The 27,768-nt window shown below is 37.4% G+C and overlaps 2 long non-coding RNA genes across 2 annotated transcripts in view; one reads left to right on the forward strand and one right to left on the reverse strand.

Annotated features, from left to right (window-relative positions):
• Positions 1-9,561, reverse strand: part of LOC123382940 — a 79,107-nt gene extending 69,546 nt beyond the window's left edge. Inside the window, exon 1 of the long non-coding RNA XR_006592142.1 lies at positions 9,428-9,561. This is a non-coding gene — a long non-coding RNA (uncharacterized LOC123382940). The remainder of the gene's footprint in view (positions 1-9,427) is intronic.
• A 189-nt stretch (positions 9,562-9,750) lies between these two features.
• LOC123382941 overlaps positions 9,751-27,768 on the forward strand; it is a 111,066-nt gene continuing 93,048 nt past the window's right edge. Inside the window, exon 1 of the long non-coding RNA XR_006592143.1 lies at positions 9,751-9,914. This is a non-coding gene — a long non-coding RNA (uncharacterized LOC123382941). The remainder of the gene's footprint in view (positions 9,915-27,768) is intronic.

Raw genomic sequence — 27,768 nt, forward strand, 5'->3', positions numbered from 1 at the left:
TATCCTTTTATTTTGCCAGTTTCACTATGATATGTCGTGCAGAAGATCGATTCAAGTTACATCTGAAGGGAGTTCTCTGTGCCTCTTGGATTTCAACGCCTTTTTCCTTCCCCGGTTCAGGGAAGTTCTCAGCTATAATTTCTTCAAGCACCCCTTCAGCACCTTTCCCTCTCTCTTCCTCCTCTGGGATACCAATTATGCGTATATTATTTCTTTTTAGTGTATCACTTAGTTCTCTAATTTTCCCCTCATACTCCTGGATTTTTTTATCTTTCTCTCAGCTTCCTCATTTTCCATAATTTTATCTTCTAGTTCACCTATTCTCTCCTCTGCCTCTTCAAGCCGAGCTGTCGTCGTTTCCATTTTGTTTTGCATTTCGTTTAAAGCGCTTTTCAGCTCCTCATGACTGTTCCTTAGTCCCTTGATCTCTGTAGCAAGAGATTCTCTGCTGTCCTGTATACTGTTTTCAAGCCCAGCGATTAATTTTATGACTATTATTCTAAATTCACTTTCTGTTATATTATTTAAATTCTTTTTGATCAGTTCATTAGCTGTTGTTATTTCCTGGAGATTCTTCTGAGGGGAATTCTTCCGCTTGGTCATTTTGGATAGTCCCTGGCGTGGTGAGGACCTGCAGGGCACTTCCCCTGTGCTGTGGTGTATAACTGGAGTTGGTGGGCGGGGCCGCAGTCCGACCTGATGTCTGCCCCCAGCCCACCTCTGGGGCCACAGTCAGACTGGTGTGTGCCTTCTCTTCCCCTCTCCTAGGGGTGGGATTCACTGTGGGGTGTCGTGGCCCGTCTGGGCTACTTGCACACTGCCAGGCTTGTGATGCTGGGGATCTGGCGTATTAGCTGGGGTGGGTAGGCAAGGTGCCCGGGGGCAGGAGGGGCAGGCTTAGCTCGCTTCTCCTTAGGTGATCCACTTCAGGAGGGGCCCTGTGGCAGCGGGAGGGAGTCAGATCCGCTGCTGGAGGTTTGGCTCCACAGAGGCACAGAGTTGGGTGTTTGCGTGGATGAGCAAGTTCCCTGGCAGGAACTGGTTCCCTTTGGGATTTTGGCTGGGGGATGGTTGAGGGAGATGGCACTGGCGAGCGCCTTTGTTCCCCTCCAAACTGAGCTCTGTCCTCCGGGGGCTCAGCAGCTCTCCCTCCCTTTGTCCTCCAGCCTTCCTGCTTTCCAGAGCAGAGCTGTTAACTTATGACCTCCCAGATGCTAAGTCGCACTTGCTGTCGGAACACACTCCGTCGATCCGGCCCCTCCGCTTTTGCCAGCCAGACTCAGGGGCTCTGCTAGGCCAGCGAGCCGCTCCTCCGCCCCGGCTCCCTCCCGCCAGTCCTTGGAGCGCGCACTGCCTCGCCGCCCTTCCTACCCTCTTCTGTGGGCCTCTCGTCTGCGCTTGGCTCCAGAGACTCCGTTCTGCTAATCCTCTGGCAGTTTTCTGGGTTATTTAGGCAGGTGTAGGTGGCATCTAAAGTGATCAGCAGGATGGGAGGTGAGCCCAGCGCCCTCCTACGCCGCCATCTTCCCTCCTACCCAGGAACTAACATTTTTAACTGAATTTCATTGTCTTTATTTTCTTCTTGAACATTATTTTGAAATACTATAATATTACACTATGATTTCTATACTGTTAAAATAATATAACAAAAATGTGCCTGATTTTATAATTGTAAGTTGCATGTATTCATTTTTAAGTAACATACTAAATTTTGATTTTCAATCATTTTTTTAAACTTTTTAACGTTTTATTTTATTTTTTGAGAGGCAGAGAGAGACAGAGCATGAGCAGGGGAGGGGCAGAGAGAGACACTGAATCAGAAGCAGGCTCCAGACTCTGAGCTGTCAGCACAGGGCCTGATGTGGGGCTTGAACCCACAAATGCAAGACCATGACCTGAGTCGAAGTCAGATGCTCAACCGACTGAGTCACCCAGGTGACACTTCAATTATTTTTTAATGCTGCTAAGTCAACATTGAGTCTTCCTCTTAATACCACTCTCAATATAAGAAAATATTAATTTAATAGCAAATCCAACTTGAGTACTTCAGTTGGTCTGAACTTTTCAACTTGTTCTTTCTAGAGTCTATGATTTCCTCTTTATTAAGAATCACTCATCAAAAAAACTATTGGAAGAAGGAAGGAAGGAAGGAAGGAAGGAAGGAAGGAAGGAAGGAAGGAAGGAAGGAAGAAACCTTTGCAACCCTGAAATGGATTGGCTTCATTTGAAGGCTCAAAGTGAAAAATACTTAGTAGCTTTGGGGCATGGTGTCCCCAACATCACTTCTGAATGAAGTGTAACTTCTGTTTCCTGACTTCTAAATTAAAAAAATAAATTAAAAAATAAGTTTTGTTTTGTTTTGTTTTTTACTTATCCCCACCCCCAAGTTAATAATGACTGACCTGAAAGCAATGTCATTACTGCATCCTACAAACTTTATCACTTATAGGGTTTTTGTTTTCTACTTAGAAATTGAAATATGAGTTGCATACTGACATCCAAATAAAACAATTAACTGAACTCTCATCAACTCAGGGTGATATTAGAGTAAGTCTCAGCATCTTGAACTATAATGGTAGGAAGGTGCCATGAAATATTTTAACTGATAACAGAAAGTTGTTTCTAACTTATTTGAATACATAAATTGATTTGAGTGGTGAGCAGTAAAGAAATTGCAGTTTGTCATGTTACTTTCCCAACATTTTAAATATTAACTGGTCTCATAAACTTTGTGTAGGAAATAATATATACTCCTTCTCTAATAAAACAAATTTGCAAGTCAATATAATTCCAACATTTTCAGAAGTTGAAGATTTATCTTAGTAGAGAATCAATTTTAGAAAAAATTACAAGATTTTTTTTTCTCATTAAATGCATGACTCATTAGTAAGGCAACATGAATTTAGGAACATTTCCTTCCCTAGAAATAATATGTAACACTTATTTTGGGGATGCTGTGCGTACTTGTAGAAACTGTACTGTGCATAATTACACTGGGCATGCATATAAATTTTATAAATTTAATTTTAATTATCCTGTCAGCACTTAAATTAATCAATGTTACCTCAATTTTTTATTGGTGAAATTCATGTCCAGAGTAAAAATATAACACCATCCTCTGAACCACCTTCAAGCTAAGGGCAAGTCTCTAGAGAAGGGCAAAGTTGTAAACCATTAGCCCACAAGCAATGTAGCAGTAGGACAGGGACAATGGCACACTACTGATGGCATTATTTGGGAGGGAAACCAAAAGCCTTTACAAGGGGAGGAGAGAAAGCCACATTCAGTCTGTCATCCCTTCTGTAATCAGGCAATATAACCACTCAACCAAGATTTATTGAGAACCAACTATGGGTCAGCTACTATACTAGAAACCATGGATATACAGACTAAGAAATATAGTTTCTGCCCTGGAGGATTCTTCAGTGCAATTGAGAAGTTTAGAGTACACAAATAATTGAACTGAAATACTAAAGTAGAGGAATCTACAGATTTCTCTGGGGGCACAGACAATGTGGAAATTTCATCTTCCAATAGGTACATTTTCTCAGATCCTAATCCTTTAGTTTTCTAATTTCCTCCACTAACCTTTAACTTGTGTCTTTACATATTTTAGCTGTCTAAATAAAGAACCATCTCCTCTTTGCACATTGAATTAACATCTCTTTTAATTACAATAGAGTAGCGAACCACAAACTTATCTCTTGAACACAATGCATGCATGGCTTAAAAAGAGGGTTCATTTTTTCCCTTAATTACCAGAAATTTTAATGCCTTTTCTAAAATATATCCCAATGTTCTTCTTCTGAATCCTTTTGAGAATATTTTAAAGGTAGCTATCTATGTTTTAATGAAACATTAAAAATTTATACATTTTATTTTCCAATAAAAAAAGATGGCATATTAGTCTATGCCCCAAAGCCAAATACCAGTTAAAATACCTTAATTGCTGTGATAACAAGTAATATAGTGACTAATTTGTTTCTGTATCAAATCACTTAGTGTGGGTGCATACAATTTTAGAAATAACCACACTTTTGTACACAATTGACTGTGCTCTCTTACCGTATTTCAAGTGATTACTTATGATTGTACATAAATGAATCAATGAGTTTTGGAGACTAAGTGACATACGGCAGCCCCAAACTATTCATATCATCCCTGATGTTTGTTCTGAATAGAAGATTTTGGAAATTAGAAGTTGGCAGCAAAATAAATATGAGGAATCATTTAAAGTAGTCCAGGCATCTCTTACATCTCACAGGGCATATTTTGACACTTGCTTGAACCTTTAACCTTTGTTTACAAGACATTATTTAAACTGAATTTAACATGGAACATTTTTTGACAAAATGTCTAATTAAATATTCTTCAGAATCAGTGATCATGGGATACTTTTGGGATAGGTTATTCTAAAACAATTTTACTTTGTTTACTGTTTTCTATCCCCTAGTAATTTCTATTTAAAACACATAATCGGTACCAGAAAATATAACCAGGAATCCAATCCAATCATCTATAGCATCCATGTTCTTTAAGTAAAAACATAGTTTTTCATCTTAGTTTTTCATATTAGTTGAGATACTACACAATGCAACCACAGTGCTCGCTGTGGGAATATATAAATACCGGTGAGAAACCTAGTCAATGAACCAAATCTAGTCACACCAATTTGTTCGCTTTGTCTTCAGTTGCTCAACAGTAGGACTGAGTAGTTGCAATAGACACTGTATGGCCCACAATGTCAAAAATATTTACTACCAAACCCTTCAGAAAAAAGTCTGTTGATACCAGATCGTGAATATTTAGGCATGGCTTCTATCTTCAGGATGGTTAACATCTAATGAGTTTTCTCTAATAAACCCTGAGAGGTGGCTTTTCATAATTTTGAGATTTGCGAATAGATAGATGATAGACAGATACATAGATTTTTAGTTAGAAATTGCATCATAGATAGTTATAGATACGTATTTCTCATTCATGATTCATGCTGATGTACACTCAGGCTGATATACACCTGGAGGTGTGTATTTTTAATGTATCAACAGATATTTCTAAACTCCTTTGGACAGTTCCAAATCAAAATGCTAACTAATGCCACATCTGTTATCTCTCAATCATTCTTAGATTTCAAGCTGTGTAATATTAATGAATAAAATATACGACCTTAAAACCATATCTACTTTGGGCCCATACCACCCAACCCTACTGCTGCTGTTACATTTTTCTTTAAACATTTTATTTTATTTATGTATTTATGTATGTATTTATGGAGAAAGAGTGTGTATGAGTGAGAGCAGGGGAAGGACAGAAGGGGAGAGAGGGAGAGGAAGAAGGGAGGGAGAGAATCCCAATCAGGTTCCACACTCAGCATGGAACCCAATACAGAGCTTGATCCCACAACCATGGGATTATGACCTGAGCAGAAATAGAGTCCAATGCTCAACCAAGTGAGCCACCCAAACACCCCTTTTTCTTCTTTAAAAGCATATTCCCCAGACTAAATTATGAAAATATTTAGAGCAAGAACTGTGTTTTATTTTTGAATTTTTATTGTGTAGTATAATCATAAAGACTCCATGAACACTTTTAGATAAATTAATGGATTTGTGACAGATTCATTAGCTATGGATTAGTAACTAAAACTATTAACTTGGTTGGTATAAATTTAAATAATCTAGATGTGAAAGATTTGATATATTAATGCCCTCAGCCATTCATTTACTTTTCAGTCAAATGTATGGCAATCACTTTTGCATTATGTATCTAAAAACTGTAAGTCACTGCTAAAATTTGAAAAGATGAGAGAATTTTGCTGAAATGTAAACATTTTGCTTTGCCATATGTTTGCTAGTTGTGTTAATAGATTCAAATTAAACATTTAAAAACATCTGAATAAATTCCTTTCCTTTTTTTCCACTGACAGTTCCAAAAAAACAAAAATTAACTACGTTAACATAATAAAAACATGTTAAAATGAATTACTGGAATCAGAAAAATTCACTGACATCTATACTAAGGAAATAGCCAATCCTCCAAAAAAGAAAACTTTGAAATGAAAATTGAATTTTTCTTTCAAACATCTAGTTTCAAATGTCCAAAGGAGACAAAGAATCTTATAAAACAATGGTAATTTAAGGAATGTGTTATTAACACGGTAATATATACTTTATATTATTCTCTATGCTACATTACAAAACAAAATAGAATATTTTGTATATTAAATATTTTGTATATTGAATATTTTATATATTAAATAAAAATTTAGACTTTTAGATTTTAGATATTATAAAATACAATAATCAGGCATCTAGTTCTTATTTTTTAATTAAAATACTCACTATTACATAATAATTAAAATTGAGCTACATAAGGAAAACAAATGATACTAGGTTCCCAAATCAAAAATATTCACAAGGGACACATTAGAAAGTTTCCTGAATACTAGGACAACAATTTTCTCCTAATACTTAAAGTTATTAATATAAAAATGACATTTAAGCACCAGGACTATAGAATGTGTGTTGTTTCTAAGTGTTATCCCAAAACTGGGTATCCGGTATCCTGAAAATATATCTGGACATTATTCTCCATCCAGGAAATTTTAACTTACCTATCAATTTTTTTAAGACCTTACATAGGGCAATAATCTGTCTAGGAATTACTATATTGTATAATTCACTTCTCTTGTTGAAATGTCATGATCTTTGAAGGTTAATTTTGTGCTGTGTCAGACACACGGTTAGGTATAGTAAACAGATCCAAAGGTGAACAATATTGTTATTGCCTCAAAGAAGCTCATCATAAATTGGGGATAAAACAATATATAAACAACATTATGGAAATATTTACTTAATGTTATATAACATCCTTTTGCTCTGTATCACTATCAAAAATAACTCTCCACATAATCTTTATCAAATTCTATACTGTAATATTCCTTACTACTTATTTCAACTCTAAATTAACATCAGTATAATTGTCTTCCTTGCAAGACTCTTCATTATGGCCTTTTGCATTGCCACTACTTAAAATAAGGACAAAGGGGCGCCTGTATGGCTCAGTCAGTTGAGCATCTCACTTGATTTCAGCTCAGGTCATGATCTCTCTCACAATGAGTTTGAGCCCCACATTGGGCTCTGAGCTGACAGTCCAAGAGCCTGCTTGGGATTCTCTCTCTCCTCTTCTCTCTGCCTCCCTCTCTCTCTCTCTTTCTCTCAAGTTAAATAAATAAATTAAAAAAAAATAGGGACAAAGTGTATTTTGCTCATTGATGTAGTCTGTACCCTACTACACAATGCCTAGCATAATAGTAAGAATTCTGTCCAAGAATTAAATCTCTGAGACACTAAGTCATCTTCATGCAAATAACTTATATCCCTTTTCTCACTTCATGTCCAAATTCCCACTTCCATCTTTGCAAATATAATTAACTTTAACATTACAACTCTATTTAATACCTCACATTCTTTTATGATTGTTGCCATATCTTTTATCTCTACATAAATTATGAATTCATCAGTGTGTGGCATATATCATTATTTCGGCTTTACTGTTATTGATGAGAAGTCAACAATAATTCTTACCATTGTTCACCTGTACAAAACATTTTTAGCTGTTGTTTCCCCCCCCCCCCTTTCTGGTGGTTTCAAGATTTTAATTAATTTTCTACAGTTTTGACTACTTTCCTCAATATTCTTATGATTATATTTATACCATTTGTGGTTTGCTCAGCTACTGTAATCTAAATGTAAGGTTTTAGCTTTTTATTTTCCAAAAAGTTTTCTCTGTCCCAATGTGTTATTTGGTATGGCCTCACTCAGGTCCCTCAAACTGTTCATTTTTCTTCAATCATTATCCTTATGTTCCTCAAATTGATAATTGCTACAGATCTGTCTTCAATCTACTGCTCTTTTTTCTGCCATCTATAATTTTAGTTAATTCCAGAATTTATTGTCTGTTCATTATTATTGTCTCTGCTTATGTGATGAGATTAGCATTTATAATTAATTCAGATCTTTTTCCTTTAATTATTTATAATGGATGCTTTAAATCTGTATTTGCTTAGTCTAACTTCTATACCATTTCAGGTTTGTTTTTTATTGACTGCTTTCCCACAACTATGGATTACACATATATTTCTGTTCCTTTGTATGATCATTGATGGGGGTGGGGTAAGCAACAGCTTTATTGAGTTAATTAACATACCATATAATTAAACCATTTATTTAAAGTTAACAACACAGGGGCACCTGGGTGGCTCAGCTGGCTAAGTGTCTGACTTCAGCTCAGGTCATGATTTCACAGTTTGTAAGTTTGAGCCCCACGTCGGGCCCTGTGCTGAACAGAGCCTGGAGCCTGCTTGGATTCTGTCTCATTCTCTCTGCCCCTCCCCTACATGTGCTCTGTCTCTCAAAAATAAATAAATTAAAAAAAAAAATAAAGTTAACAACACAAATTGTTTTTGTTATATCCACAGAGTCATGCCATCACCGTAATCACTTTATTTTCATCACCCCCAAAAGAAACCGTGGACCCTTTAGCAGTCTGTTTTCCTTCACTACTCCACTTTTATTCTCTATAGATTTTCCTATTCTATACATTTAATAAAAATAAAACCATACATGACCTCTTATGACTGGCTTTTTTCATTCAGCCTAATGTTTTTAAGGTTCATCCATGTTGTAATATACATCAATACTTCAATTTTTCTTTTTTTTTTTTTTGGTGCCCCAAAAAAGGAGATATTACTTATTTTGCCAACTGACGTTATTAAATATGCCCAAACCCCTACTATATAAATCTTAATTTTATAAAGACATTGTAACAGACACACACACACACAAAGTTAGGACATAATCCGTAATAAAGGGTTTCTAAAATTTTCTTAAATTAGGTTCCATGAAAAACAGCATTTTTTACGGTGGGCCATTACAAAATTCCCGTGACACGTGGTCATTCAGACCCCGTGGGGTCCCCCTTTCCTCATCTGTAAAAGGCAAGTTGGACTAGATAACTCATCCATTTCTCTATTCAAAAATAATAAAATAAATAAAATAAAATAAAATTCAGCCATTTTTCCATTCAAAAAATAAAATAAAAATTATGCACACACACGCACAGCATTATGGCTCTGAACAAATCTCTCATTTTATAGTCCATTATCAGTAAATTCCTATCTACTAGTTGTATTAATCCCAGACAGTGGACGGAGGCTAGGGTTGCAAAAGAAAGTTCAAGACCAAAGGCTGTATGGAGGTGGAGGGCCCGTGGGTGTGAGAGGGGCTGGTCTTTGTGTTTTAGGGTCTGGCTTCACAAAAAGATGTGGCATTTGTGAGGGGTCGGCCTGGCAGGGCAAGTGGGGGGCAAGGCTAACCCTCAGACCAGGCAGCTACAGGGGTCATGGGCTAAGGGTGGGGGATTTTACCTCTGAGATGAGCTGCTGTCTGGGCGTTTCCAGAGACAACCGAAGAGATCCCCATCTGGTCGCGTGGAGGATCAGGGAGGCCAGCCCCGAGAGGAGACTTCAGCAAAAGTCTCAGCTGAAGGGTGCCCCACCGCAGGGAGGAGCCGGACTGCAGGCTGTTTTGAGGCAGAAATATTTGCAAAAGGCACCCTTAACGCCCCACAGACTCCATGGAATAACTGACTTCCTTTCCTTGGTGCTGTGACGCCTCTCCTCACCGCCACTCTGGCCGTCACACCTCCTCTGCCTCACCAGCTCAGGGCAGGGAGCATCACCTTAGCTCAAAACTGGGTCTGAGAAGACCTTTCCCGCCAGCACAACTGCGTTTGCAAACAGACGCTCGCCTGAGATCCCGCGAGATCTCTCCGCTCTGTTCCTTAGGCACGAAATGCGCAAGCACAAAACTTGGCGGTCTTTTCCTTTTCGTGAATGAGGCTTCGTTTCACAGGTACTGGATATTTTCTTCATTCATCAGTTTATGGACAGTTGGATTGTTTCCACTTGCTGATGGTTAATCGTGATTATTATATTTACGAGCCTTCATATGGAAGTTTCTGTGAACTTATGTTTTTATTTCCTTGGGTAGATTCCTAGGAGTAGTTTTGCTAGGTCATGTTAACTCCATGTTTAATTTTTGAGGGACTGCCTATCTCTTTGTCAAAGGAACTGCATATATTGTACATTCCTATCAGCAGTGTATGAGGGTTTCAGTTTCTCCACATCTTCACTTGTTATCTGGCTTTTTTTTTTTTTTTTTTTTATCATAGCCATCCTAGTGGGTGTGAAGTTGTATCTCATTGTGGTTTTGGTTTGCATTTGCTGGCTAATGATTTTGAGCATCTTTTCTTGTTCTCATTGGCTTTTTGTATATCTATTTTTGAGAAATATCTATTCAGAACCTTTGTTCATTTTTTAAAGGAGTGTTTTGGTTTTTTATTAAGTTGTAAGAGTTCTTTATATATTCTGAATACCCAGTTTCTTTTTTTTTAATATTTATTTATTTTTGAGAGAGAGAGAGAGAGAGAGAGAGCGAGGAGGCAGGGGGAGGGGCAACAAGAGAGAGGGAGACACAAAATCTGAAGTAGGCTCCAGGCTCTGAGCTGTCAGCACAGAACCCAAGGAGGATGGGGTGCTTGAATTCACGGACCAGAAAATCATGACATAAGCAGAAGTCGGACCCAACCAGGCACCCCCTGAATACAAGTTTCTTATCAGAAATATGATTTATAAACATGTTCTCCCATTCAGTGGCTTGTCTTTTTAGTTTTGGGGTTTTTTAGAAGCACAGAAGTGTTTAATTTTGATGAAGTCCAACAGATTTTCTTTTTTTTTTTTTCTGATACTTGTGCTTTTTGCGTCATATCTAAGAAACCATCGCCTACTCCAAGGTTATGAATATCTGCACTTGTTTTCTATTAAATATTATACACTTTTAGGGGCACCTGGGTGGTTCAGTAAGTTAGGCGTCCAACTTTGGCTCAGGTCATGATTTCACACTTTGTGCATTCAAGCCCTGCAACGGGTTCTGCAATAACAGTGCAGAGCCTGCTTGCGATTCTGTCTCTCTCCCTCCTTCTCTCTCTCTCCCTCCCTCTCTCTCTCTCTGCCCCTTCCCCACTTGCACAAATGCTCACTCTCTCTCTCTCAAAATAAATTTAATTTTTTTTCAAAACAAAATTAATGAAAATTGTTATATAATTTTAGATAATATTATGTAACATTCTTTGATCCATTTTGATCTATATTTTGTATATGATGTGTGGCAGGAGTCCACTTCATTGTTTTCCATGTAGCTATCCAGTTGTCCCAGCAGTGTTTATTCAAAAGACAATTCTTTCCCTCACTTATCATTTTGGTGCCTTGGCTGATGATAGTTGTTTTTGTTTTGGCTGTAGTTGTTGCAGGATTCTTTACCTCAATATCAGGGTTCCTTGTTTCGCAGCTTCGAAGAATGAAGAGGTGGACACAAAATAAAATGAGCAGCAGGAAAAGGTTTATTAGAGTTTAAGTTTAAAAAGTAAGAATAGTATTAAAGCTTTCTTTGAAGAGAGGGGACATTGGAAAGTGAATACCCTGACTATGGACAAGGGACTTTATTTTATAGGATTTGGGTCTGTTCCTCCCTCCCCCCACCCCACTTTCTTGGGGTGATAACTGTAGGTGCTGAGTTGTTCATTTTTGTAGGAAACATGAGGGGAGAGGAGGTAGTGTCTGTTACATTCTTAAGAAAAACTTTAAGGCTGAGGGACCTTTTCTCATGATCAGACCTGAGGAAGTTGTTTTCATGGTCAGATATTCCCAGCACTGTTATAAAATATGTGTGCTTTCCTTCATTCAGGGACCTCAAGTCTTAACCTTTCCCACCCTACCTTTTTAACCCCATCTTTCCTTATCATATTGTTTTAAATTAAATAGTGGACATTGTGAATACTATCTTGTAGAAATGCAGAATTCTGTTATCTTTTTCTAAGTATTTTTTATTTAAGGTGGCAGTTTAGTTATTGTTTAGTTATTTTTATTTAGTTAGTTTAGTTATTATTTAGACTTGTTTTCATACTTTGTTGATGTAGGCCCAAAGTGTTTTCCTAAGTCTCACTATTTGAGCACTCAAATTTCACAGCCTTTCCTAAGGATTTTTTTCAGGACTTCAGTTTCAGCTTTGTTAGGATGTGATTCTTATTCTGAGGCCTTTCTGACATCTCAGCTACATGTTAAGGAGATCTCTCTAATGGTGGGGCCAGATGTCCACAGAAGCAGCTTTTTGCAACTTCCCCGTGACCAGCACTGCTTCATTGCTACTCAGCCCTTCCAAGGCTTGTATCTGGTAAAACTGTGTATATAATTCCCAGCCCTTGTACGCCAGCATGAGCCTTCACCCTGACCTGTGGAGCTCCCACTGTACAGAGTGCTGCTGTCTCTGATGCTTCACCCCACAGATTCCAGCCACTTCACTCACCTCAAACTCTAATTACTCTCTCCTCAGTTTTGTGGGATTTCATTCTTTTTTAGGATCCCAACTCTATGGTTGAGTGGGAAGTTACCCATGGTATGTAGCTGAGAATTTATGTGAAACTCAAACTGTAGAGTTTCCCTTACAGACATATCAGCACCAAATTCTGCCTGTTCCCATTGCCTGAAAACAATTGTCTTCTCTTACCATTCTTTATAGTGGGAGAGTTAATCTGGACACCAGTTACTCCAGCATATGATGGATACGTTTAAAAAAAACTTCTTTACAATGGGAATATATTTGTTTCATTTCTCTAAATACTCAGAATCACAAAATAATATTACTTATCCATAGTATTCATTCCATGAGTCATTAGTGATACATGACGAAATCCTCTACCATGTTTAGTATCCTGGAAATTTTTATAATTCTGCATTGAAAAGAGACTTAGTACATTTTGTAAAATTGTAAGAGAGGATGATAATTCTGAAATGACTGTAAAAATTACAGCATACCTGTTTCAATAGCAAAAATCCGAGGAAAACTCAAAACTGCCTGCTGTAAATTAGCTGAATTATTTGAATGCAATTCAAATTACTAGAAATCACTTAGTAAAGAGTACAAATAATACTGTTACAAGAATGATAACAAGGGGGAAATTATTCTAAAGAAGTGGAATTCTCAGCTGGAGGAGATAATTAGGTAATGAATGGTTAATTGGTAGAGTAGGAAGTTGGTGTGTAGGTACATAAAAGTAGATTAAAAAGTCTCAAGAGAGACAAAGCAAGGGAGAAAGCAATTTAGCATATTAACCAGTATGCTTCCTCCACAATTTGTAGACATATGTTATAGCCCAAGATATCAGAGGAAAACTTATCCCTCTCATTTATTCACTAAATGGTAAAAATATAGCATTAAGAAATTAATTAAATAGCTATTTAACTTGACCCTTAGCTCGTTAATACATAATACTATAATTTTAAAAGTAAAAGACTAGCACACTGAGGTTCAGAAAAAGGTAGCACTAAGTGGAACAAAACTACTAAAGGAAGGCAACCAGAAGATTCTTAAGACTAAACATGTATAGTCCACTAAACACTATAAGGCCACTACTGATCTCACCAGACATTGTACACAGTAGAAATAGCACATTGTCTAGTAGAATACAAAACATTCCCCTTTCCAATAACCCCTTCGTGTAGTATTTTCTTATTTATGAGACACAGTAAATGGCCAAGTTGTTTGAAATTCTGCTTGCTGAGAAATGATCTGTGATCTCCCACAGACTTTAGTTTCTCTGAACTCTCTTTCAGATGAAGGTGTTCATGACCAGACCTTTAGGCCTTGTCTACAAACTGACAGTCTGTTTGTAGGGTTATCAGAAAAAATACAACATTCTGGTTAAATTGTATTTTAGTTAAATAACCTTTGTAGGAATGGTATAAATGTGTCCTAAATATTACATGGGAGTAATGTAGTATACTACATTATTATAGCATAATAATTATACTGTAAATTATTCATTATTCACTGTTTATCTGAAGTTCAAATTCACTGGATGTTCTGTAATTTTATTTGCTAAATCTAGTAAACATACCTATTGGATAAATGCATGCTGGTTTGGAAGGCAGCAGCCTGGAAGTTAAAACTGTAGGCCTAGAGAAATTAATCTTTGTTGGCTATGATTAATTTCTTCAACTTTAGAAGGGGATAATTGTAGTATCTGTTTAATTGCTTATTGAAATGATTAAAAGATTTAAAGAAAGTGACTCCATAACAATGCCAAGACCTCACAAATAGTAAGCCCTCGAAAAATGTAAGTTATTTTTCATTCAAAGACACTTAAGAGAATACATATATATATATATATATATATATATATATATATATATATCTCCAATATTCAAAGATTGTTTTCTCAACATATTACTTCTCTATTAAGATATTGAAGTTTCCCTTTCCATCATAACATTACATGCAAAACTGTGTAATATTCATAATGTTTACCATACTTAATACTTATAAATAATTTTAGCCATTTGGATAAAATAACTTTATCAAAACTATGAAGACCCAATGTTCTAGGTCAGTTTTTAATCTCTATTCCATGTAAATTCATTGAACTATTAGCATATATCATTGTATAACCCACAAATTTAAAATAATTATTTTTCAGTGTAGGTCACACATCTAGTAAAATACTGGTTTCATCTTATTATGTTGCCCTCAAGTCCGGTGTGTGTGTGTGTGTGTGTGTGTGTGTGTGTGTGTATGATGGAGAACTAAATGTAGTGTATCATAGACTGTAAAAATGAGCATTTGACTTTTTCAGCCTCTAGAATGAGAAATGGAAAAAGAGGAGCTGGAAATAGTTTTCAGATAATCAGTATCAACTGCCACAATCCTTTCTGCACATTCCCCTCCACACATGCCAACACCATAATCTTGTCCTCATTTGTGATTCTTCCTGTTTCCTCATACTTTACTATTATGATTCTTTTAAATTGACTTTACCAAATATACATATCTGAAATTTGTGGTTCTCTCACCCCCACTACAATAAGTTAGTTAAATCTTTCTTATTTTCTACTTGGCTTTTAGTCCTAATTCCAGACTTATACTTTTCCTAACCATTCTCCACATGAACGCCATAATGATTTTTTTTTAAATAAAATCTGATCCTGTAAGTCCCCCTGACTACCCCTCTTTTGTGCTTCTTCAATACGTTCAAGATAAATTGCACATTATAGATCCTGGCTTCTAAAACCTTCATAATTTTTTTCTTTGTTTTCTTCTGCAGACTTATTTATTATTTTACCACAAAGTCTTTCCTCCAACTATTCTTCCTTTTTCTTTTCATGTTGTCCAATATGTCATATCTTTGATTTATAGAAATTAAGTAAAATAGAAACAAGTTACATTTTGTGAATAATTAAAACCAATTTCAGGTCAGTAATGAGCAAGCTCATAGATTAACCTTCATGGATACTACTTCCCCCAACTTTTAAACATATTTACTCTCATTTTACAATTATAATTAACTTTATTCAACAAGAAATCTGGCCTTTGTTCTTGGTTCATGGGAAGTGACCTTTAAGCACTTGGAATATCATAATGAGAATGTCTAATAAGAATATCTTTGTTAGGGGTGCCTGGGTGGCTCAGCCAGTTAAGTGACTTCGGCTCAGGTCATCATCTTGCGGTTCATGAGTTCAAACTCCACATTGAGCTCATTGCTGTCAGTGCAGAGCCCGCTTGGGATCCTCTGTCTCCCTCTCCCCTCCCCTCTCTTCCTGTCCCTGGCTCATGCTCTCCCTCTCTCAAAAATAAATTAAAAAAAAATTTAATTAAAAAAAAAAAAGAATGTCTTTATTTACATTGGGATCTTGGGCTACAATAAGTAGTCTAGCATTGTGACTTATTGTCACACAGTATTAGTCCAGTCTCTGGAAGGACTGGAGGCTGAGGTCTGCAACATGCAGGATCAACCATAGCTCATGACAAAGCCCTAATAAAAATTCTTCCCTGGTTGGCAGTATTCGCATATTGTCACTCATTGTTGCCAGGAAATTTAGTACTATCACTCTACTGGGAGAGAACAGCTGGAAGCTCTGTGTGGGGAACCTTCCTGCACTCTGCCCTGTCTGATTTTAATCTTCATGCTTTCACTGTACTAAGCCATAACTGTGGATATGACAGCTTTCAGGGAGTGTGTAAGTTCTTCAAGTGAATTATCAAAACTAAAGGTAGTCTTGAAGACTCCCAGACTTGCAATCACTGTCAGAAGTGAGGGTGTTCTTAGGGACTTAACTCGACAATAAGTTCATTTTTTTTCTTCAGAATATACATACATGTATGTTTCTGTATGTGTATGTATTAATTTATGTATATTTCCAATATTCAAAGAGTATTTCCTCAAGATACTCCTTCTGTTTTAAGTGTGCAACTTTACTTTTCCATCCCATCCCTTATATACCAGACTTCAGTAACCCACTAATGCTAACTCCACATGAATACGATTGTGTGTTTATGTACAGTATATACCTACTAGATTATGAGTCCATAAGGGCTAGGACTCTAGCCTTTTCATCCTGGAATGTTTACTTTTAAGCATCTGACACATTTACAGGTATACTTCAACTCTCTGTTGACTAAGTAAATGAATCTATAAATAATACCCTTAGAAAATACAAAAAAAATGTAAGGTAAATTTTGCTTACATGACAAATAAGACATTAAAATCAAAATATTTGGGGGCGCCTGGGTGGCTCAGTCTGTTGAGAATCCAACTTCGGCTCAGGTCATGATCTCGCGGTCCGTGAGTTCGAGCCCCGCATCAGGCTCTGTGCTGACAACTCAGAGCCTGGAGCCTGCTTCGGATTCTGTGTCTCCCTCTCTCTGCCCCTCCCCCACTCATGCTATGTCTCTCTCTCTCTCTCTCTCTCTCTCTCTCTCTCTCTCTGTGTCAAAAATAAATACACTTAAAAAAATAATAATAAAAAGATTTGAACAATACAGTTTAGAAATTGAAAATTATGACACAGCTTGAGTTTTTCTGATATAGCCTCCAGTTTTCTTCTTAATCCTCATTGTATAATTACCAATAGTGAAGTTGTGAATCATTCAGGATGAAATTTAATATAAAACTCATGGTTTAAATGTTTTATTTCAGCTCTCTGATTGGAACAGTACTAAAGTTCACACTTACTCCTATTGCCTTAATGCTTAAGAGAATCCTAATATGAATCATTGATTTCCTGCTCTCAGTTATCCACATTGTTGTGTAATGCCTTCACCTTGAGTGTGAACAGATGTGATTTCCGTCTAACCAATAGGATGTGGAAAAAGTTAAAGAATTTTGCAGAGGAAGAGTGGTCCCACTTATCTACAGGGTATACATTCCAGGATTCTCAGTGGATGCCTGAAACCATAGATAGTACCGAACCCTGTATATACTATAACATATACTATGTTTTTTTTTTCCTGTAAACACATGCCTGTGATAAAGTTTAATTTATAAATTGGCACAGTAAGAGATTAGTAATAGTAGATAATAATAAAATAGAGCAATTATAACAATAGCATGTAATAAAAGTTACGTGAATGTGGTCTGTCTTTGTCAAAATTTCTTATTGTACTGCGCTCCCCTTCTTTGTGTGATTATGTGAGATAATAAAATGCTTACATGATGAGATGAAGTGAGGTGAACGATGTAAGTATTTTGACATTGCATTAGGCTACAATGACCTTTTCATGGTTGATCAGAAGAGGATCATCTGCTTCCAGATCACCTTTGACTTTGGGTAGCTGAAACTCTGGAAAGTGAGACCACAGATGAAGGGAAACTGTTATTAAAATCCCTACTCAGCTAATGTTCAGGAGAAGGGATGTTTTTGGGTATGGGGTCCAGGCACTATCTGAAAGAAGTATCAAAACTGGAAATATGCTTTCCTGCTGGCTGTGAAGAAGTAAACATCACTCTGGTGAACCACCCATGGAGGAGGATCTCTGGAAGCTGAAGACCTCAGTTTTGTCACCAAAAAGAACTGATCTCTGCTTACCTGAGTTAAGAAAAGGATCCCCAAGCTCAGATGAGAACCCAACTCAGACAATATCTTGATTTCAGTCTTGTGCAACTCTGAGCAGAGGAACCAGTTAAGCTGTGCCTGGATTTGTGACCCAAAGAGATAATAAATGCATGTTGTGTTAAGCCACCTAATTTGTGGTTCTTTCTTATGTAGCTTAGAAAACTAATACAACCTTTTAGTGCTATGCAGGAATAGTTATACTTACACTTTTGTACATAGGCTTTTTTATCTAGTCTAAATCTTGTTTGCTTTCCCTCTTTCTTAAGAGACATTAAATTAGGTGAAGTGTAGATGAACAGAAAAACATATTTCATTCTTAGTTTTCTCTCACATCTATAACTTTTCTACAGACTAAATTATAAACATCCAGAGTGTTTACCATTATTTGTATCCAAGATCACATATCATTTGGCTAAGTTCATAGTATTCAATAAATATTTGTTGATTATTGAAACAAAAAAAAAGAAAAAGAGCTCAGTTGACACGTACTTTTCATAATCATGTAAATATAAAAATGTTAAATAAAACAAGGTAGTTAATTGACAATTTTGTAATGCTAATTAATTTAAATAAAGTAAAATGATACCCTTTTCTGAAATGTCTCATAACCTCTTCATTTATATTTTCTCAAAAATTTTTACTTAATAATATATTTCTTTTTAAAAATATTTATTTATTTATTTTGAGAGAGAAAGAGGAAGGGAGAGAGAGATAATCCCAAGCAGGCTCCACACTATCAGCACAGAGCCTGATGTGGAGCTTGAACTCACAAACCATGAGATCATGACCTGAGCTGAGATCAAGAGTTGGATGCTTAATCGACTGAGCCACCCAGGTGCCCTTGTTTAATAATATATTTTATATAGTTTTATATTAAGTTTATTATGTCCTATCTTATTTAGTTTGAACTTTAGAATTCCATTCTGTTTTTTTAAAATTTTGACCAGAAAATTTTGAACTACTGTATTAATTTAGATATTTTGTGTGTAGCAACATTTTTATTTATATTGATGTGATATACTTTTTGTTAATATAAGTTAAATATTATAAAAATGGGTTCCATATGAGCTTTTGGAAATCTTTTAAGTCTACTTCATTTGCATATGAATGGGTCATTTTGAAATTTAATTAGTAGTCAAATTGAAATTCCTCTTCGTGGCGGAATATAAAGTTCATATGTAAAAATTTAAGATCTTAATACTTAAGAATTTAATAACTTAAAAGTCATGCATAAGCAAAGTAATATGTCTCTATAATTATTATTTTGGTTAGGATGCTAATATGAAGTGTCTATTTCATATACAAATACAATACAAATAACTCATGGCAATGAAATTTGAATTTTAAGTATACTATGTTAGAGCCTATAGAAAGATAATTATGTGAACTAGTAAGAAATTTAGGATTAAAGCTGAACAGAAAACTATAAAAATAAGTGTTTCAGTTTATACACATATTTATGTAATATTGGCCTTTGGCATAAATAGAGGATGTAGAAAAATGGATGCAACATTAATCTAGTTTAAAAAGAATTAAATCAGGGCACCTGGGTGGCGCAGTCGGTTGGGCGTCCGACTTCAGCCAGGTCACGATCTCGTGGTCCGTGAGTTTGAGCCCCGCGTCAGGCTCTGGGCTGATGGCTCAGAGCCTGGAGCCTGTTTCTGATTCTGTGTCTCCCTCTCTCTCTGCCCCTCCCCCGTTCATGCTCTGTCTCTCTCTGTCACAAAAATAAAATAAAAACTTAGGAAAAAAGAATTTTATAAAAAAAGAATTAAATCATCTGCCTAGTCCTGACATCCTATAGCTAATTTAAACTATACATATTTATACATTTCTGGCTTCAGCCTTCAAAGTTCAATGGTATAAACTCTAGTTGCATTTTGGCAATTATTTGCCAGGAGTTTAAGCAAGAGAGCTTTGAAATCTTGCTGGGATGCTGTTTATATATTAACTAGTTTGACATGTAATGTGATTAAACCAGTGAGTCTACAAATCAGTCTCAAAGGAAGAACATACTTTGAACATCTGTGAAATTATTTTTCAATCATTTTAAATTTTATTTAAAATTAAATAAGGTGTCTTGAGAGTCTACATTATCCTTGTTACTTATTCCTATTGCTATCTGTCTGCATGTGAAAGCCACAGTTCTTTTTTGGTTGTTCATTTCATTTTGAGATGTCAGGATCAGACAAAATTCAGTGCATCTAAAACCAGTTTACTCTCCCTGTGAAATAGAACACCGCTTCTGAATGTCCAATTTATGTGCTTTACCCTTACACAGTATCAAATATAATTTTTATTGTATTCTTCTACATTGCAACCTATAATCAGTTGTGATGTCTTGCTATTTTCTTCCCTCACATTGTCTGTTCAATCTGTTAGCTCTGTTCACAATACACACATAAAAACACACACCCAAACAACACACACACACAATTCCCATTCTTCTGCTCTGAGAAACCATTAATTTTAAATGGTTTAGAGGCTTTCTAACTGCCTCTAGCTCTCCCCTATAATTTATCTTACATGTAACTATCAAATTAATCTGATAAGGTAAGATTTTCTTCATGTTATTTTTGTACTCAAACCAAAGCAATGGTATTGGTTAACTTAACATTGAACATTTTAGAGTATGATCCCAGCCTCATTCCTAATGTATATTTTTGTACTCTGTATATCTATTTAGTCCCATTTTATCTCATATTGCAGATTTTGAGCTTTAAATTGGCTTTTTAACTGGAGTGGTCATGAATGGAATTTCAACATTTGGTTTTGGAAACTGTGAACCTTACTAATGACTACTAAAAGAAATCTTAACAAGATACAGACAAGAAAACACATGCTTCTCACATACAACTTAGGAAAGCAGTTACTATCCTGTTATCATAAGAATATCCTTCCCAAATAGGAAAAAGAGTTCTCTTTAACAAGTGGTATTGGGAAAAGTAGACAGCTACATGTACACGAATGAAACTGGACCACTTTCTCACACCATACACAAAAATCAACTCAAAATGGATTAAAGACCAAAATGTGAGACCTGAAACCTTAAAAAAAATCGTAGAAGAGAGCACAGGCAGTAATTTCTCCAACATCTGCCATAGCAACATCTTTCTATATATGACTCTAAGGCAAGGGAAATAAAAGCTAAATTAAACTACCAGGATTACATCAAAATAAAAATCTTCTTAACAGTGAAGGAAAAAATCAGCAAAGCTAAAAGGCAACCTACTGAATGGGAGAATATACTGGCAAATGACATATACAATAAAGGGTTACTATTCTAAAAAATATATATATATAAATGAATATACTTCAGCACCCCAAAAACAAATAATCCAATTAAAACATGGTCAGAAGTTATGAACAGGCATTTCTCCAAAGAAGACATACAGATGGCCAACAGACACGTGAAAAAATGCTCAACATCACTCATCATTAGGGAAATGCAAATCAAAACCACAATGAGATATCAACCCACACCTGTCAGAATGGCTAAAATCAAAAACACAAGAAATAAGTGTTAGTGAGGATGTGGAGAAAAAAGAACCCTCACGCACTGTTGGCGTGAATGAGAACTGGTACAACCACTGTGGAAAACAGTATGGAGTTTCCTCAGAAAGTTAATAATAGAACTACCATGTAATCCAGTAATTTTACCAAAGCGGGGGATCCTGGGAAGATGGCAGCATAGGAGGACGCTGGGCTCACCGCCCGTCCTGCTGATCACTTACATTCCACCTACACCTGCCTAAATAACCCAGAAAACCACCAGAAGACTAGCAGAACGGAGTCTCCGGAGCCAAGCACAGACGAGAGGCCCACGGAAGAGGGTAGGAAGGGCGGAGACGCGGTGCATGCTGCACGGACTGGCGAGAGGGAGCTGGGGCGGAGGGGCGGCCCTCCGGCCAAGCAGAGCCCCTGAGTCTGGCAGGCAAAAGCGGAGGGGCCGGATGGAGTGTGTTCAGACAGCAAGTGGGACTTGAAATCTGGAAGGTTATAAGCTAACAGCTCTGCTCGGAGAATAGGAGAGCTGGAGGACAACGGGAGGGAGAGTTGTTGAGCCCCGGACGACAGAGCTCACCTTGGTGGGGAACAAAGGCGCTCGCCAGCGCCATCTCCCTCGCCCATCCCCAGCCAAAATCCCAAAGGGAACCGGTTCCTGCCAGGGAACTTGCACCATGCAAACACCCAACACTGTGATTCTGCGGATCCATCCCTCCGGTGGGTCTGACTCCCTCCCTGTGCCGCAGGGCCCCTCCCGAAGTGGATCTCTGAAGGAAAGCAAGCTGAGCCTGCTCCTCCCGCCCCTGTGCACCTTGCCGATCCACCCCAGCTAATACGCCAGATCCCCAGCACCACAAGCCTGGCAGTGTGCAAGTAGTTCAGATGTGCCACGCCACCCCACAGTGAATCCCGCCCCTAGTAGAGGGCAAGAGAAGGCACACACCAGTCTGACTGTGGCCCCAGCGGTGGGCTGGGGGCAGACATCAGGTCTGACTGTGGCCCCGCCCACCAATGCAAGTTATTCAAGACAGCACAGGGGAAGTGCCCCACAGTCCAGCACCACCCCAGGGACTATTAGAGAACTAAGTGATCACTAAAGAGAAATAATCTACGCATAATTGGTATTCCAGAGGAGGAAGAGAGAGGGAAAGGTGCTGAAGGTGTACTTGAAGAAATAAAGCTGAGAACTTCCCGGTTCTGGGGAAGGAAAAAGGCATTGAAATCCAAGAGGCACAGAGAACTCCCTTCAGACGTAACTTGAATCGATCTTCTGCATGATGTATCATAGTGAAACTGGCAAAATACAAGGATAAAGAGAAAATTCTGAAAGCAGCTAAGGATAAACATGCTCTAACATATAAAGGGAGACCTGTAAGACTCATGACCGATCTCTCTACTGAAACTTGGAAGGCCAGAAAGGAATGGCAGGAGATTTTTAATGTGATAAACAGAAAAAAAATATGCAGCCGAGAATCCTTTATCCAGCAAGTATGTCATTTAGAATAGAAGGAGAGATAAAGTTCTTCCCAAACAAACAACAACTGAAGGAATTCATCACCACTAAACCAGCCCTACAAGAGATCCTAAGGGGGATCCTGTGAGACAAAGTACCAGAGACATCGCTACAAGCATGAAACCTACGGACATCACAATGACTCTAAACCCATATCTTTCTATAATAACACTGAATGTAAAAGGACTAAATGCGCCAACCAAAAGACATAGGGTATCAGAATGGATAAAAAAACAAGACCCATCTATTTGCTGTCTACAAGAGTCTCATTTTAGTCCTGAGGACGCCTTCAGATTGAGAGTGAGGGGATGGAGAACTATTTATCATGCCACTGGAAGTCAAAAGAAAGCTGGAGTAGCCATACTTATATCAGACAAACTAGACTTTAAATTAAAGGCTGTAGCAAGAGGTGAAGAAGGGCATTATATAATAATCACAGGGTCTATCCATCAGGAAGAGCTAACAATTATAAATGTCTATGTGCCAAATACAGGAGCCCCCAAATATATAAAACAAGTACTTACAAACATAAGCAACCTTATTGATAAGAATGTGGTAATTACAGGGGACTGTAACACTCCACTTACAGAAATGGATAGATCATCTAGACACACAGTCAATAAAGAAACAAGGGCCCTGAATGATACATTGGATCAGATGGACTTGACAGATATATTTAGAACTCTTCATCCCAAAGCAACAGAATATACTTACTTCTTGAGTGCACATGGAACATTCTCCAAGATAGATCACATACTGGGTCACAAAATAGCCCTTCATAAGTATACAAGAATTGAAATCATGCCATGCATACTTTCAGGCCACAATGCTATGAAGCTTGAAATCAACCACAGGAAAAAAGTCTGGAAAACCTCCAAAACCATGAAGGTTAAAGAACACCCTACTACAGAATGAGTGGGTCAACCAGGCAATTAGAGAAGAAATTAAGAAATATATGGAAACAAATGAAAATGAAAATACAACAATCCAAATGCTTTGGGATGCAGCCAAGGCAGTCCTGAGAGGAAAATACATTGCAATCCAGGCCTATCTCAAGAAGCAAGAAAAATCCCAAATACAAAATCTAACAGCACACCTAAAGGAAATAGAAACAGAACAGCAAAGACAGCCTAAATCCAGCAGAAGAGAAATAATAAAGATCAGAGCAGAAATAAACAATATAGAATCTAAAAAACTGTAGAGCAGATCAACGAAACCAAGAGTTGGTTTTTTGAAAAAATAAACAAAATTGATACACCTCTAGCCAGGCTTCTCAAAAAGAAAAGGGAGATGACCCAAATAGATAAAATCATGAATGAAAATGGAATTATTACAACCAATCCCTCAGAGATACAAGCAATTATCAGGGAGTACTATGAAAAATTATATGCCAACAAACTGGACAACCTGGAAGAAATGAACAAATTCCTAAACACCCACACTCTTCCAAAACTCAATCAGGAGGAAATAGAAAGCTTGAACAGACCCATACCCAGCGAAGAAATGGAATCAGTAATCAAAAATCTCCCAACAAATAAGAGTCCAGGACCAGATGGCTTCCCAGGGGAGTTCTACCAGACGTTTAAAGCAGAGATAATACCTATTCTTCTCAAGCTATTCCAAAAAATAGAAAGGGAAGGAAAAATTCCAGACTCATTTTATGAAGCCAGTATTACTTTGATTCCTAAACCAGACAGAGACCCATTAAAAAAAGAGAACTACAGGCCAATATCCCTGATGAATATGGATGCAAAAATTCTCAATAAGATACTAGCAAATCGAAATCAACGGCATATAAAAAGAATTACTCACCATGATCAAGTGGGATTCATTCCTGGGATGCAGGCTGCTTCAACATTTGCAAATCAATCAATGTGATACATCACCTTAATAAAAGAAAAGATAAGTACCATATGATCCTGTCAATCGATGCAGAAAAGGCCTTTGACAAAATTCAGCAACGTTTCTTAATAAAAACCCTCGAGAAAGTCGGGATAGAAGGAGCATACTTAGACATCATAAAAGCCATTTATGAAAAGCCCACACCTAACATCATCCTCAATGGGAAAAAACTGAGAGCTTTTTCCCTGAGATCAGGAACACGACAGGTATGTCCACTCTCACCGCTGTTGTTTAACATAGTGTTGGAAGTTCTAGCATCAGCAATCAGACAACAAAAGGCATCAAAGGCATCAAAATTGGCAAAGATGAAGTTAAGCTTTCACTTTTTGCAGATGACATGATATTATACATGGAAAACCCAATAGACTCCAAGAGTCTGTTAGAACTGATACATGAATTTAGCAAAGTTGCAGGATACAAAGTCAGTGTACAGAAATCAGTTGCATCCTTATACACTAACAATGAAGCAACAGAAAGACAAATAAAGAAACTGATCCCATTCACAATTGCACCAAGAAGCATAAAATACCTAGGAATAAATCTAACCAAAGATGTAAAAGATCTGTATGCTGAAAACTGTAGAAAGCTTATGAAAGAAATTGAAGAAGATATAAAGAAATGGAAAGACATTCCCTGCTCATGGATTGGAAGAATAAATATTGTCAAAATGTCAATACTACCCAAAGCTATCTACACATTCAATGCAATCCCAATCAAAATTGCACCAGCATTCTTCTCGAAACTAGAACAAGCAATCCTAAAATTCATATGGAACCACAAAAGGCCCTGAAGAGCCAAAGTAACTTTTAAGAAGACCAAAGCAGGAGGCATCACAATCCCAGACTTTAGCCTCTACTACAAAGCTGTAATCATCAAGACAACATGGTATTGGCACAAAAACAGACACATAGACCAATGGAATAGAATAGAAACACAGAACTAGACCCACAAACGTATGGCCAACTAATCTTTGACAAAGCAGGAAAGAATATCCAATGGAAAAAAAGACAGTCTCTTTAACAAATAGTGCTGGGAGAACTGGACAGCAACATGCAGAAGATTGAAATGACCACTTTCTCACACCATTCACACAAATAAACTCAAAATGGGTAAAGGACCTGAATGTGAGACAGGAAACCATCAAAACCCTAGAGGAGAAAGCAGGAAAAGACCTCTCTGACCTCAGCCATAGGAATTTCTAACTTGACACATCCCCAAAGGCAAGGGAATTAAAAGCAAAAATGAACTATTGGGACCTTATGAAAATAAAAAGCTTCTGCACAGCAAAGGAAACAACCAACAAAACTAAAAGGCAACCAACGGAATGGGAAAAGATATTTGCAAGTGACATATCAGACAAAGGGCTAGTATCCAAAATCTATAAAGAGCTCACTAAACTCCACACCCGAAAAACAAATAACCCAGTGAAGAAATGGGCAGAAAACACGAATAGACACTTCTCTAAAGAAGACATCCAGGGGCGCCTGGGTGGCGCAGTCGGTTAAGCGTCCAACTTCAGCCAGGTCACGATCTCGTGGTCCGGGAGTTTGAGCCCCGCATCAGGCTCTGGGCTTATGGCTCAGAGCCTGGAGCCTGTTTCCGATTCTGTGTCTCCCTCTCTCTGCCCCTCCCCCGTTCATGCTCTGTCTCTCTCTGTCCCAAAAATAAATAAAAACGTTGAAAAAAAATTAAAAAAAAAAGAAGACATCCAGAGGTCCAACAGGCACGTGAAAAGATGCTCAAGGTCGCTCCTCATCAGGGAAATACAAATCACAACCATACTCAGATATCACCTCATGCCAGTCAGAGTGGCCAAAATGAACTAATCAGGAGACTGTAGATGCTGGAGAGTATGTGGAGAAATGGGAACCCTCTTGCACTGTTGGTGGGAATGCAAATTGGTGCAGCCACTCTGGAAAGCAGTGTGGAGGTTCCTCAGAAAATTAAAAATAGACCTACCCTATGACCCAGCAATAGCACTGCTAGGAATTTACCCAAGGGATACAGGAGTACTGATGCATAGGGGCACTTATACCCCAATGTTTATAGCAGCACTCTCAACAATAGCCAAATTCTGGAAAGAGCCTAAATGTCCATCAACTGATGAATGGATTAAAAAAAAGTGTGGTTTATATACACAATGGAATATTATGTGGCAATGAGAAAGAATGAAATATGGCCTTTTGTAGCAACATGGATGGAACTGGAGAGTATGATGCTGAGTGAAATAAGCCATACAGAGAAAGACAGATACCATATGTTTTCACTCTTATGTGGATCCTGAGAAACTTAACAGAAACCCATGGGGGAGGGGAAGGAAAAAAAAAAGAGGTTAGAGTGGAAGAGAGCCAAAGCATAAGAGCCTCTTAAAAACTGAGAACAAACTGAGGGTTGATGGGGGGGTGGGAGGGAGGGGAGGGTGGGTGATGGGTATTGAGGAGGGCACCTTTTGGGATGAGCACTGGGTGTTGTATGGAAACCAATTGGCAATAAACTTCATAAAAAATAGTGTAAATAAAAGCAAAGGATTTTAAAAAATATTTTACCACTGGGTATTTATCCAAAGAATATTAAAACACTAATTTGAAAAGATACATACACCCATATGTTTATTGCAGCATTATTTACAATAGCCAAATTATAGAAGCAGCCTAAGTATCCGAAGGACTTTCATTCATAGATGAAAGTATAAATAAGAAGTGATATATAGATATATAGACATAATGGAATATTATTCAGCCATAAAAAAGTATGAAACTTTCCATTTGCAACAACATGGATGGATCTAGAGAGTATAATGCTAAGTAAAATATGTCAGAGAAAGGCATACCATATGATTTCA

This window comes from Felis catus, chromosome F1, assembly GCF_018350175.1.
Source record: "Felis catus isolate Fca126 chromosome F1, F.catus_Fca126_mat1.0, whole genome shotgun sequence".
Taxonomy (NCBI): Eukaryota; Metazoa; Chordata; class Mammalia; order Carnivora; family Felidae; genus Felis; species Felis catus.